Consider the following 12,500-nt stretch of genomic DNA (forward strand, 5'->3'; position numbering starts at 1 on the left):
TAAGGTTTGTGGTTTTGGATTGTTTAAGGTTTAGGGTGGATTAGGTTTAGGGTTTAGAGTTTAGTGTTATGGTTACGGTTAGGGTTAGGGTTAGGTTTAGGGTTAGGGTTTGGGTTAGGGTTAGGGTTAGCTTTAGGGTTAGGGTTATGGTTAGGGTTAAAGTTAGGGTTAGGTTTAGGGTTAGAGTTATGGTTAGTGTTAAGATTAGGGTTAGGGTTAAGGTCAGGGTTAGGTTTAGGGTTAGGGTTAGGGTTAGGGATAGATTTAGGGTTAGGTTTAGGTTTATTGTTAGATTTAGGGTTTAGGGTTTAAGGTTTATGGTTTAGGATTTTTTAAGGTTTAGGGTGGATTAGGTTTAGGGTTTAGAGTTTAGTGTTATGGTTAAGGTTAAGGTTAGGGTTAGGGTTAGGATTAGGGTTAGGGTTAGGGTTAGGGTTAGGGTTAGGGTTAGTGTTACGGTTAGGGTTAGGGTTAGGGTTACGGTTAGGGTTAGGGTTAGGGTTAGGGTAAGGGTTATGATTATGTTTATTGTTAGGTTTAGGGTTAGGGTTAGGGTTAAGGTTAGGTTTAGGGTTAGGGTTAGGTTTATGGTTAGGCTTAAGGTTAGGGTTAGGTTTAGGGTTAGGGTTACGGTTAGGGTTAGGTTTAGGGTTAGGGTTAGGGTTAGGGTTAGGGTTAGGTTTATTGTTAGGTTTAGGGTTTAGTGTTTAGGGTCTAAGGATTTGGGTTTAGGATTGTTTAAGGTTTAGGGTAGATTAGGTTTAGGGTTTAGGGTTTAGTGTTTAGGTTAGGGTTAGGTTTAGGGTTTAGGGTTTAGTGTTCGGATTAGGGTTAGGGTTAGGGTTAAGTTTAGGGTTACGTTTAGGGTCATGGATATTGTTAGGTTTAGGGTTTAGGGTTTAGGGTAAAGGTTTAGGATTTAGGATTGTTTAAGGTTTAGGGTGGATTATTTTTAGGGTTTAGAGTTTTGTGTTTGGGATATCGTTAGGGTTAGGTTTAGGGTTTAGAGATTACTGTTAGGGTTAGGGTTAGGGTTAGGGTTAAGGTTAGTGTTAGGTTTAGGGTTAGGGTTAGGGTTAGGTTTAGGTTTATTGTTAGGATTAGGGTTAGAGTTAGGATTAGGGATAGGTTTAGGGTTAAGGTTAAGGTCAGGTTTAGGGTTAGGGTTAGAGTTAGGATTACGTTTAGTGTTAGTGTTAGGTTTAGGGTTAGGGTTAGGGTTAGGGTTAGGTTTAGTGTTAGGGTTACGTTTAGGGTTAGGGTTAGGGTTAGGATTAAAGTTAGGGTTATGGTAATTGTTAGGTTTAGGGTTTAAGGTTTAGGGTTTAGGATTGTTTAAGGTTTATCGTAACTTAAATTTAGGGTTTACAATTTAGTGTTAGGGTTATGGTTAGTGTTAGGGTTAGGGTTAGGGTTAGGTTTAGGGTTCAGGGTTTAGGGTTTAGGATTGTTTAAGGTTTAGGGTAGATTAGGATTAGGATTTAAAGTTTAGTTTTAGGGTTAGGGTTAGGTTTAGGGTTTAGGGTTTAGTGTTAGGATTAGGGTTAGGGTTAAAGTTAGGGTGAGGGTAAGGGTTAGTATTATGTTTAGGGTTAGGGTTAGGGTTAGGGTTAGGGTTAGGGTTAGGATTAGGGTTAGGGTTAGGGTTAGGGTAAGGGTTAGGGGTTAGGGTTAGGGTTATGATTATTGTTAGGTTTAGGGTTTAGGGTTTAGTGTTTAGGGTTTAAGGTTTAGGGTTTAGGATTGTTTAAGATTTAGGGTGGTTTAGGTTAAGGGTTTAGGGTTTAGAGTTTAGGATTGTTTAAGGTTTAGGGTTGTTTAGGGTATAGTGTTGAGGGTTAAAAGTTTAGGGTTGTTTAGGGTTTAGTGTTTAGGGTTTAGGGTTGTTTAAGGTTTAGTGTTTAAGGTTTAGGTTTTAGGGTTGTTTTGGGTTTAGTGTTTAGTGTTATTTAGGGTATAGTGTTAATGGTTTAGGGTTTAGGGTTATTTAGGGTTTTGTGTTTAAGGTTTAGGGTATAGGGTTGTTTAGTGTTTAGTGTTTAGGGTTGTTTATGGTTTAGTGATTAGGGTTGTTTAGGGTTGTTTAGAGGTTAGTGTTTAGGGTTATTCAGGGTTTATGATTTAGGGCTGTTCAGGGTTTAGGATTTATGGTTGTTCAGGGTTTAGGATTTAGGGATTAAGGTTAAAAGGTTAGGGTTAGGGTTAAGGTTAGGGTTAGGGGTAGGGTTAGGGTCAGGGTTATGGTTAGTGTTAGGATTAGGGTTAGGGTTAGGGTCAGGGTTAGGTTTAGGGTTAAGGTTAGGGTTAGGGTTAGATTTAGGGTCAGGTTTAGGTTTATTGTTAGATTTAGGGTTTAGGGTTTAAGGTTTATGGTTTAGGATTGTTTAAGGTTTAGGGTGGATTAGTTTTAGTGTTTAGAGTTTAGTGTTATGGTTACGGTTAGTGTTAGGGTTAGGGTTAGGGTTAGGGTAATGGATAGGGTTAGGGTTAGGGTTAGGGTTAGGGTAAGGGTTAGGGGTTAGGGTTAGGGTTAGGGTTAGGGTTAGGGTTAGGGTTAGGGTTAGGGGTTAGGGTTAGTGTTAGGATTAGGGTTATTATTAGGGGTTTAGGTTTAAGTTTAGGATTAGTGTTAGGGTTAGAATTAGAAATAGGGTTAGTGTTAGGATTAGGGTCAGTGTTAGGTTTAGGGTTAGGGTTAGTGTTAGGGTTAGGGTTAGGGTCAGAAAGGGTTGAGGGTTAGGGTTAGGGTTAGGGTTAGATTTAGGGTTAGGTTTAGGTTTATTGTTAGATTTAGGATTTAGGGTCTAAGGTTTATGGTTTAGGATTGTTTAAGGTTTAGGGTGGATTAGGTTTAGGGTTTAGAGTTTAGTGTTATGGTTACGGTTAGGGTTAGGGTTAGGGTTAGGGTTAGGATTAGGGTTAAGGTTAGGGTTAGGATTAGGTTTAGGGTTAAGGTTAGGGTTAGGGTTAGGGTTAGGGTTAGGGTTAAGGTAAGGGTTAGGATTAGGGTTAGGGTTAGGGTTAGGGTAAGGGTTAGGGGTTAGTGTTAGGGTTATGGTTATTGTTAGGTTTAGGGTTTAGGGTTTAGTGTTTAGGGTTTAAGGTTTAGGGTTTAGGATTGTTTAAGATTTAGGGTGGTTTAGGTTAAGGGTTTAGGGTTTAGACTTTAGGATTGTTTAAGGTTTAGGGTTGTTTAGGGTATAGTGTTTAGGGTTAAAAGTTTAGGGTTGTTTAGGGTTTAGTGTTTAGGGTTTAGGGTTGTTTACGGTTTAGTGTTTAAGGTTTAGGTTTTAGGGTTGTTTTGGTTAATGTTTAGTGTTGTTTAGGGTATAGTGTTAATGGTTTAGGGTTTAGGGTTATTTAGGGTTTAGTGTTTAAGGTTTAGGGTATAGGCTTGTTTAGGGTTAAGTGTTTAGGGTTGTTTATGGTTTAGTGATTAGGGTTGTTTAGGGTTGTTTAGAGGTTAGTGTTTAGGGTTATTCAGGGTTTATGATTTAGGGTTGTTCAGGGTTTAGGATTTATGGTTGTTCAGGGTTTAGGATTTAGGGATTAAGGTTAAGGGGTTAGGGTTAGGGTTAAGGTTAGGGTTAGGGTTAGGGTTAGGGTTAGGTTTAGGGTTAGGGTTAGGGTTAAGGTTAGGGTTAGGGTTAGGGTTAGGGTTAGGGTTATGGTTAGTGTTAGGATTAGGGTTAGGGTTAGACTCAGGGTTAGGTTTAGGGTTAGGGTTAGGGTTAGGGTTAGATTTAGGGTCAGGTTTAGGTTTATTGTTAGATTTAGGGTTTAGGGTTTAAGGTTTATGGTTTAGGATTGTTTAAGGTTTGGGGTGGATTAGGTTTAGGGTTTAGAGTTTAGTGTTATGGTTACGGTTAGTGTTAGGGTTAGTGTTAGGGTTAGGGTTAGGGTTAGGGTTAGGGTAATGGTTAGGGTTAGGGTTAGGGTTAGGGTTAGGGTAAGGGTTAGGGGTTAGTGTTAGGGTTAGGGTTAGGGTTAGGGTTAGGGTTAGGGTTAGGGTTAAGGTTAGGTGTTAGGGTTAGTGTTAGGGGTAGGGTTATTATTAGGGGGTTAGGTTTAAGTTTAAAATTAGTGTTAGGGTTAGAATTAGAAATAGGGTTAGTGTTAGGATTAGGGTCATGGTTAGGTTTAGGGTTAGGGTTAGGGTTAGGGTTAGGGTTAGGGTTAGGGTCAGGGAGGGTTTAGGGTTAGGGTTAGGGTTAGGGTTAGATTTAGGGTTAGGTTTAGGTTTATGGTTAGATTTAGGATTTAGGGTCTAAGGTTTATGGTTTAGGATTGTTTAAGGTTTAGGGTGGATTAGGTTTAGGGTTTAGAGTTTAGTGTTATGGTTACAGTTAGGGTTAGGGTTAGGGTTAGGGTTAGGATTAGGTTTAGAGTTAGGGTTAGGGTTAGGGTTAGGGTTAGGGTTAGGGTTAGGGTTAGGATTAGGGTTAGGGTTAGGGTTAGGGTAAGGGTTAGGGGTTAATGTTAGGGTTATGGTTATTGTTAGGTTTAGGGTTTAGGGTTTAGTGTTTAGGGTTTAAGGTTTAGGGTTTAGGATTGTTTAAGATTTGGGGTGGTTTAGGTTAAGGGTTTAGGGTTTAGACTTTAGGTTTGTTTAAGGTTTAGGGTTGTTTAGGGTATAGTGTTTAGGGTTAAAAGTTTAAAGTTGTTTAGGCTTTAGTGTTTAGGGTTTAGGGTTGTTTAAGTTTTAGTGTTTAAGGTTTAGGTTTTAGGGTTGTTTTGGGTTAATGTTTAGTGTTGTTTAGGGTATAGTGTTAATGGTTTAGGGTTTAGGGTTATTTAGGGTTTAGTGTTAAAGGTTTAAGGTATAGGGTTGTTTAGGGTTTAGTGTTTAGGGTTGTTTATGGTTTAGTGATTAGGGTTGTTTAGGGTTGTTTAGAGGTTAGTGTTTAGGGTTATTCAGGGTTTATGATTTAGGGTTGTTCAGGGTTTAGGATTTATGGTTGTTCAGGGTTTAGGATTTAGGGATTTAGGTTAAGGGGTTAGGGTTAGGTTTAGGGTTAGGGTTAGGTTTAGGGTTAGGGTTAGGGTTAGGGTTAGGGTTAAGGTTAGGGTTAGGGTTAGGGTTAGGGTTATGGTTAGTGTTAGGATTAGGGTTAGGGTTAGAGTCAGGGTTAGGTTTAGGGTTAGGGTTAGGGTTAGTGTTAGATTTAGGGTCAGGTTTAGGTTTATTGTTAGAATTAGGGTTTAGGGTTTAAGGTTTATGGTTTAGGATTGTTTAAGGTTTGGGGTGGATTAGGTTTAGGGTTTAGAGTTTAGTGTTATGGTTACGGTTAGTGTTAGGGTTAGGGTTAGGGTTAGGGTTAGGGTTAGGGTTAGGGTATTGGTTAGGGTTAGGGTTAGGGTTAGGGTTAGGGTAAGGGTTAGGGGTTAGTGTTAGGGTTAGGGTTAGGGTTAGGTTTAGGTTTAGGGTTAGGGTTAAGGTTAGGGGTTAGGGTTAGTGTTAGGGTTAGGGTTATTATTAGGGGGTTAAGTTTAAGTTTAGAATTAGTGTTAGGGTTAGAATTAAAAATAGGGTTAGTGTTAGGATTAGGATCAGGGTTAGGTTTAGGGTTAGGGTTAGGGTTAGGGTTAGGGTTAGGGTTAGGGTCAGGGAGGGTTTAGGGTTAGGGTTAGGGTTAGGGTTAGATTTAGGGTTAGGTTTAGGTTTATTGTCAGATTTAGGATTTAGGGTCTAAGGTTTATGGTTTAGGATTGTTTAAAGTTTAGGGTGGATTAGGTTTAGTCTTTAGAGATTAGTGTTATGGTTACAGTTAGGGTTAGGGTTAGGGTTAGGGTTAGGATTAGGGTTAAGGTTAGGGTTAGGATTAGGTTTAGAGTTAGGGTTAGGGTTAGGGTTAGGGTTAGGGTTAGGGTTAGGCTTAGGGTTAGGATTAGGGTTAGGGTTAGGGTTAGGGTAAGGGTTAGGGGTTAGTGTTAGGGTTATGGTTATTGTTAGGTTTAGGGTTTAGGGTTTAGTGTTTAGGGTTTAAGGTTTAGGGTTTAGGATTGTTTAAGATTTAGGGTGGTTTAGGTTAAGGGTTTAGGGTTTAGACTTTAGGATTGTTTAAGGTTTAGGGTTGTTTAGGGTATAGTGTTTAGGGTTAAAAGTTTAGGGTTGTTTAGGCTTTAGTGTTTAGGGTTTAGGGTTGTTTAAGTTTTAGTGTTTAAGGATGAGGTTTTAGGGTTGTTTTGGGTTAATGTTTAGTGGTGTTTAGGGTATAGTGTTAATGGTTTAGGATTTAGGGTTATTTAGGGTTTAGTGTTTAGATTTTAAGGTATAGGGTTGTTCAGGGTTTAGTGTTTAGGGTTGTTTATGGTTTAGTGATTAGGGTTGTTTAGGGTTGTTTAGAGGTTAGTGTTTAGGGTTATTCAGGGTTTATGATTTAGGGCTGTTCAGGGTTTAGGATTTATGGTTGTTCAGGGTTTAGGATTTAGGGATTAAGGTTAAAAGGTTAGGGTTAGGGTTAAGGTTAGGGTTAGGGGTAGGGTTAGGGTCAGGGTTATGGTTAGTGTTAGGATTAGGGTTAGGGTTAGGGTCAGGGTTAGGTTTAGGGTTAAGGTTAGGGTTAGGGTTAGATTTAGGGTCAGGTTTAGGTTTATTGTTAGATTTAGGGTTTAGGGTTTAAGGTTTATGGTTTAGGATTGTTTAAGGTTTAGGGTGGATTAGTTTTAGTGTTTAGAGTTTAGTGTTATGGTTACGGTTAGTGTTAGGGTTAGGGTTAGGGTTAGGGTAATGGATAGGGTTAGGGTTAGGGTTAGGGTTAGGGTAAGGGTTAGGGGTTAGGGTTAGGGTTAGGGTTAGGGTTAGGGTTAGGGTTAGGGTTAGGGGTTAGGGTTAGTGTTAGGATTAGGGTTATTATTAGGGGTTTAGGTTTAAGTTTAGGATTAGTGTTAGGGTTAGAATTAGAAATAGGGTTAGTGTTAGGATTAGGGTCAGTGTTAGGTTTAGGGTTAGGGTTAGTGTTAGGGTTAGGGTTAGGGTCAGAAAGGGTTGAGGGTTAGGGTTAGGGTTAGGGTTAGATTTAGGGTTAGGTTTAGGTTTATTGTTAGATTTAGGATTTAGGGTCTAAGGTTTATGGTTTAGGATTGTTTAAGGTTTAGGGTGGATTAGGTTTAGGGTTTAGAGTTTAGTGTTATGGTTACGGTTAGGGTTAGGGTTAGGGTTAGGGTTAGGATTAGGGTTAAGGTTAGGGTTAGGATTAGGTTTAGGGTTAAGGTTAGGGTTAGGGTTAGGGTTAGGGTTAGGGTTAAGGTAAGGGTTAGGATTAGGGTTAGGGTTAGGGTTAGGGTAAGGGTTAGGGGTTAGTGTTAGGGTTATGGTTATTGTTAGGTTTAGGGTTTAGGGTTTAGTGTTTAGGGTTTAAGGTTTAGGGTTTAGGATTGTTTAAGGTTTAGGGTGGTTTAGGTTAAGGGTTTAGGGTTTAGACTTTAGGATTGTTTAAGGTTTAGGGTTGTTTAGGGTATAGTGTTTAGGGTTAAAAGTTTAGGGTTGTTTAGGTTTTAGTGTTTAGGGTTTAGGGTTGTTTACGGTTTAGTGTTTAAGGTTTAGGTTTTAGGGTTGTTTTGGTTAATGTTTAGTGTTGTTTAGGGTATAGTGTTAATGGTTTAGGGTTTAGGGTTATTTAGGGTTTAGTGTTTAAGGTTTAGGGTATAGGCTTGTTTAGGGTTAAGTGTTTAGGGTTGTTTATGGTTTAGTGATTAGGGTTGTTTAGGGTTGTTTAGAGGTTAGTGTTTAGGGTTATTCAGGGTTTATGATTTAGGGTTGTTCAGGGTTTAGGATTTATGGTTGTTCAGGGTTTAGGATTTAGGGATTAAGGTTAAGGGGTTAGGGTTAGGGTTAAGGTTAGGGTTAGGGTTAGGGTTAGGGTTAGGTTTAGGGTTAGGGTTAGGGTTAAGGTTAGGGTTAGGGTTAGGGTTAGGTTTAGGGTTATGGTTAGTGTTAGGATTAGGGTTAGGGTTAGACTCAGGGTTAGGTTTAGGGTTAGGGTTAGGGTTAGGGTTAGATTTAGGGTCAGGTTTAGGTTTATTGTTAGATTTAGGGTTTAGGGTTTAAGGTTTATGGTTTAGGATTGTTTAAGGTTTGGGGTGGATTAGGTTTAGGGTTTAGAGTTTAGTGTTATGGTTACGGTTAGTGTTAGGGTTAGTGTTAGGGTTAGGGTTAGGGTTAGGGTTAGGGTAATGGTTAGGGTTAGGGTTAGGGTTAGGGTTAGGGTAAGGGTTAGGGGTTAGTGTTAGGGTTAGGGTTAGGGTTAGGGTTAGGGTTAGGGTTAGGGTTAAGGTTAGGTGTTAGGGTTAGTGTTAGGGTTAGGGTTATTATTAGGGGGTTAGGTTTAAGTTTAAAATTAGTGTTAGGGTTAGAATTAGAAATAGGGTTAGTGTTAGGATTAGGGTCATGGTTAGGTTTAGGGTTAGGGTTAGGGTTAGGGTTAGGGTTAGGGTTAGGGTCAGGGAGGGTTTAGGGTTAGGGTTAGGGTTAGGGTTAGATTTAGGGTTAGGTTTAGGTTTATGGTTAGATTTAGGATTTAGGGTCTAAGGTTTATGGTTTAGGATTGTTTAAGGTTTAGGGTGGATTAGGTTTAGGGTTTAGAGTTTAGTGTTATGGTTACAGTTAGGGTTAGGGTTAGGGTTAGGGTTAGGATTAGGTTTAGAGTTAGGGTTAGGGTTAGGGTTAGGGTTAGGGTTAGGGTTAGGGTTAGGATTAGGGTTAGGGTTAGGGTTAGGGTAAGGGTTAGGGGTTAATGTTAGGGTTATGGTTATTGTTAGGTTTAGGGTTTAGGGTTTAGTGTTTAGGGTTTAAGGTTTAGGGTTTAGGATTGTTTAAGATTTGGGGTGGTTTAGGTTAAGGGTTTAGGGTTTAGACTTTAGGTTTGTTTAAGGTTTAGGGTTGTTTAGGGTATAGTGTTTAGGGTTAAAAGTTTAAAGTTGTTTAGGCTTTAGTGTTTAGGGTTTAGGGTTGTTTAAGTTTTAGTGTTTAAGGTTTAGGTTTTAGGGTTGTTTTGGGTTAATGTTTAGTGTTGTTTAGGGTATAGTGTTAATGGTTTAGGGTTTAGGGTTATTTAGGGTTTAGTGTTAAAGGTTTAAGGTATAGGGTTGTTTAGGGTTTAGTGTTTAGGGTTGTTTATGGTTTAGTGATTAGGGTTGTTTAGGGTTGTTTAGAGGTTAGTGTTTAGGGTTATTCAGGGTTTATGATTTAGGGTTGTTCAGGGTTTAGGATTTATGGTTGTTCAGGGTTTAGGATTTAGGGATTTAGGTTAAGGGGTTAGGGTTAGGTTTAGGGTTAGGGTTAGGTTTAGGGTTAAGGTTAGGGTTAGGGTTAGGGTTAAGGTTAGGGTTAGGGTTAGGGTTAGGGTTATGGTTAGTGTTAGGATTAGGGTTAGGGTTAGAGTCAGGGTTAGGTTTAGGGTTAGGGTTAGGGTTAGTGTTAGATTTAGGGTCAGGTTTAGGTTTATTGTTAGAATTAGGGTTTAGGGTTTAAGGTTTATGGTTTAGGATTGTTTAAGGTTTGGGGTGGATTAGGTTTAGGGTTTAGAGTTTAGTGTTATGGTTACGGTTAGTGTTAGGGTTAGGGTTAGGGTTAGGGTTAGGGTTAGGGTTAGGGTATTGGTTAGGGTTAGGGTTAGGGTTAGGGTTAGGGTAAGGGTTAGGGGTTAGTGTTAGGGTTAGGGTTAGGGTTAGGTTTAGGTTTAGGGTTAGGGTTAAGGTTAGGGGTTAGGGTTAGTGTTAGGGTTAGGGTTATTATTAGGGGGTTAAGTTTAAGTTTAGAATTAGTGTTAGGGTTAGAATTAAAAATAGGGTTAGTGTTAGGATTAGGATCAGGGTTAGGTTTAGGGTTAGGGTTAGGGTTAGGGTTAGGGTTAGGGTTAGGGTCAGGGAGGGTTTAGGGTTAGGGTTAGGGTTAGGGTTAGATTTAGGGTTAGGTTTAGGTTTATTGTCAGATTTAGGATTTAGGGTCTAAGGTTTATGGTTTAGGATTGTTTAAAGTTTAGGGTGGATTAGGTTTAGTGTTTAGAGATTAGTGTTATGGTTACAGTTAGGGTTAGGGTTAGGGTTAGGGTTAGGATTAGGGTTAAGGTTAGGGTTAGGATTAGGTTTAGAGTTAGGGTTAGGGTTAGGGTTAGGGTTAGGGTTAGGGTTAGGCTTAGGGTTAGGATTAGGGTTAGGGTTAGGGTTAGGGTAAGGGTTAGGGGTTAGTGTTAGGGTTATGGTTATTGTTAGGTTTAGGGTTTAGGGTTTAGTGTTTAGGGTTTAAGGTTTAGGGTTTAGGATTGTTTAAGATTTAGGGTGGTTTAGGTTAAGGGTTTAGGGTTTAGACTTTAGGATTGTTTAAGGTTTAGGGTTGTTTAGGGTATAGTGTTTAGGGTTAAAAGTTTAGGGTTGTTTAGGCTTTAGTGTTTAGGGTTTAGGGTTGTTTAAGTTTTAGTGTTTAAGGATGAGGTTTTAGGGTTGTTTTGGGTTAATGTTTAGTGGTGTTTAGGGTATAGTGTTAATGGTTTAGGATTTAGGGTTATTTAGGGTTTAGTGTTTAGATTTTAAGGTATAGGGTTGTTCAGGGTTTAGTGTTTAGGGTTGTTTATGGTTTAGTGATTAGGGTTGTTTAGGGTTATTTAGAGGTTAGTGTTTAGGGTTATTCAGGGTTTATGATTTAGGGTTGTTCAGGGTTTAGGATTTATGGTTGTTCAGGGTTTAGGATTTAGGGATTAAGGTTAAGGGGTTAGGGTTAGGTTTAGGGTTAGGGTTAGGGTTAGGGTTAGGGTTAGGGTTAGGGTTAGGGTTAAGGTTAGGGTTAGGGTTAGGGTTAGGGTTATGGTTAGTGTTAGGATTAGGGTTAGGGTTAGGGTCAGGGTTAGGTTTAGTGTTAGGGTTAGGGTTAGGGTTAGATTTAGGGTCAGGTTTAGGTTTATTGTTAGATTTAGGGTTTAGGGTTTAAGGTTTATGGTTTAGGATTGTTTAAGGTTTAGGGTGGATTAGGTTTAGGGTTTAGAGTTTAGTGTTATGGTTATGGTTAGTGTTAGGGTTAGGGTTAGGGTTAGGGTTAGGGTTAGGTTTAGGGTAATGGTTAGGGTTAGGGTTAGTGTTAGGGTTAGGGTAAGAGTTAGGGGTTAGTGTTAGTGTTAGGGTTAGGGTTAGGGTTAGGTTAGGGTTAGGGTTAGGGTTAGGGTTAGGGTTAGGGTTAGATATTAGGGTTAGTGTTAGGGTTAGGTTTTTTATTAGGGGGTTAGGTTTAAGTTTAGGATTAGTGTTAGGGTTAGAATTAGAAATAAGTTTAGTGTTAGGATTAGGGTCAGGGTTAGGTTTAGGGTTAGGGTTAGGGTTAGGGTTAGGGTTAGGGTCAGGGAGGGTTTAGGGTTAGGGTTAGGGTTAGGTTAGATTTAGGGTTAGGTTTAGGTTTATTGTTAGATTTAGGATTTAGGGCCTAAGGTTTATGGTTTAGGATTGTTTAAGGTTTAGGGTGGATTAGGTTTAGGGTTTAGAGTTTAGTGTTATGGTTATGGTTAGGGTTAGGGATAGGGTTAGGGTTAGGATTAGGGTTAAGGTTAGTGTTAGGATTAGGTTTAGGGTTAGGGTTAGGGTTAGGGTTAGGGTTAGGGTTAGGGTTAGGGTTAGGGTTAGGGTTAGGATTAGGGTTAGAGTTAGGGTTAGGGTAAGGGTTAGGGGTTAGGGTTAGGGTTATGGTTATTGTTAGGTTTAGGTTTTAGGGTTTAGTGTTTAGGCTTTAAGGTTTAGGGTTTAGGATTGTTTAAGATTTAGGGTGGTTTAGGTTAAGGGTTTATGGTTTAGAGTTTAGGATTGTTTAAGGTTTAGGGTTGTTTAGGGTATAGTGTTTAGGGTTAAAAGTTTAGGGTTGTTTAGGGTTTAGTGTTTAAGGTTTAGGTTTTAGGGTTGTTTTGGGTTTAGTGTTTAGTGTTGTTTAGGGTATAGTGTTAATGGTTTAGGGTTTAGGGTTATTTAGGGTTTAGTGTTTAAGGTTTAGGGTATAGGGTTGTTTAGGGTTTAGTGTTTAGGGTTGTTTATGGTTTAGTGATTAGGGTTGTTTAGGGTTGTTTAGAGGTTAGTGTTTAGGGTTATTCAGGGTTTATGATTTAGGGTTGTTCAGGGTTTAGGATTTATGGTTGCTCAGGGTTTAGGATTTAGGGATTAAGGTTAAGGGGTTAAGGTAAGGGTTTGGGTTAGGATTAGGGTTAGCATTAGGGTTAGAGTTAGGGTTAGAGTTAAGGTTATGGGGTTATGTTAGGCTTAATGTTAGGGTTAGGGTTATGGGGTTAAGGTTAGGGTTGGGGTTAGGGTTAGGTTTAGGTTTAGGGTTAGGGTTAGGGTTATGGTTATTCTTAGATTTATGGTTTAAAATTTAGGGTTTATGGTTTAAGGTTTAGGGTTTAGGATTGTTTAAGTTTTGGGGTGGTTTAGGTTTAGGGTATAGGGTTTAGCGTTTAAGATTGTTTAATGTTTAGGGTTGTTTAGGTTTTAGCGTTTAGAGTTGTTTAGGGTTTTTTAGGGTTGTTTAT

This window comes from Micromys minutus (assembly GCF_963924665.1).
Source record: "Micromys minutus genome assembly, chromosome: 11".
NCBI lineage: Eukaryota > Metazoa > Chordata > Mammalia > Rodentia > Muridae > Micromys > Micromys minutus.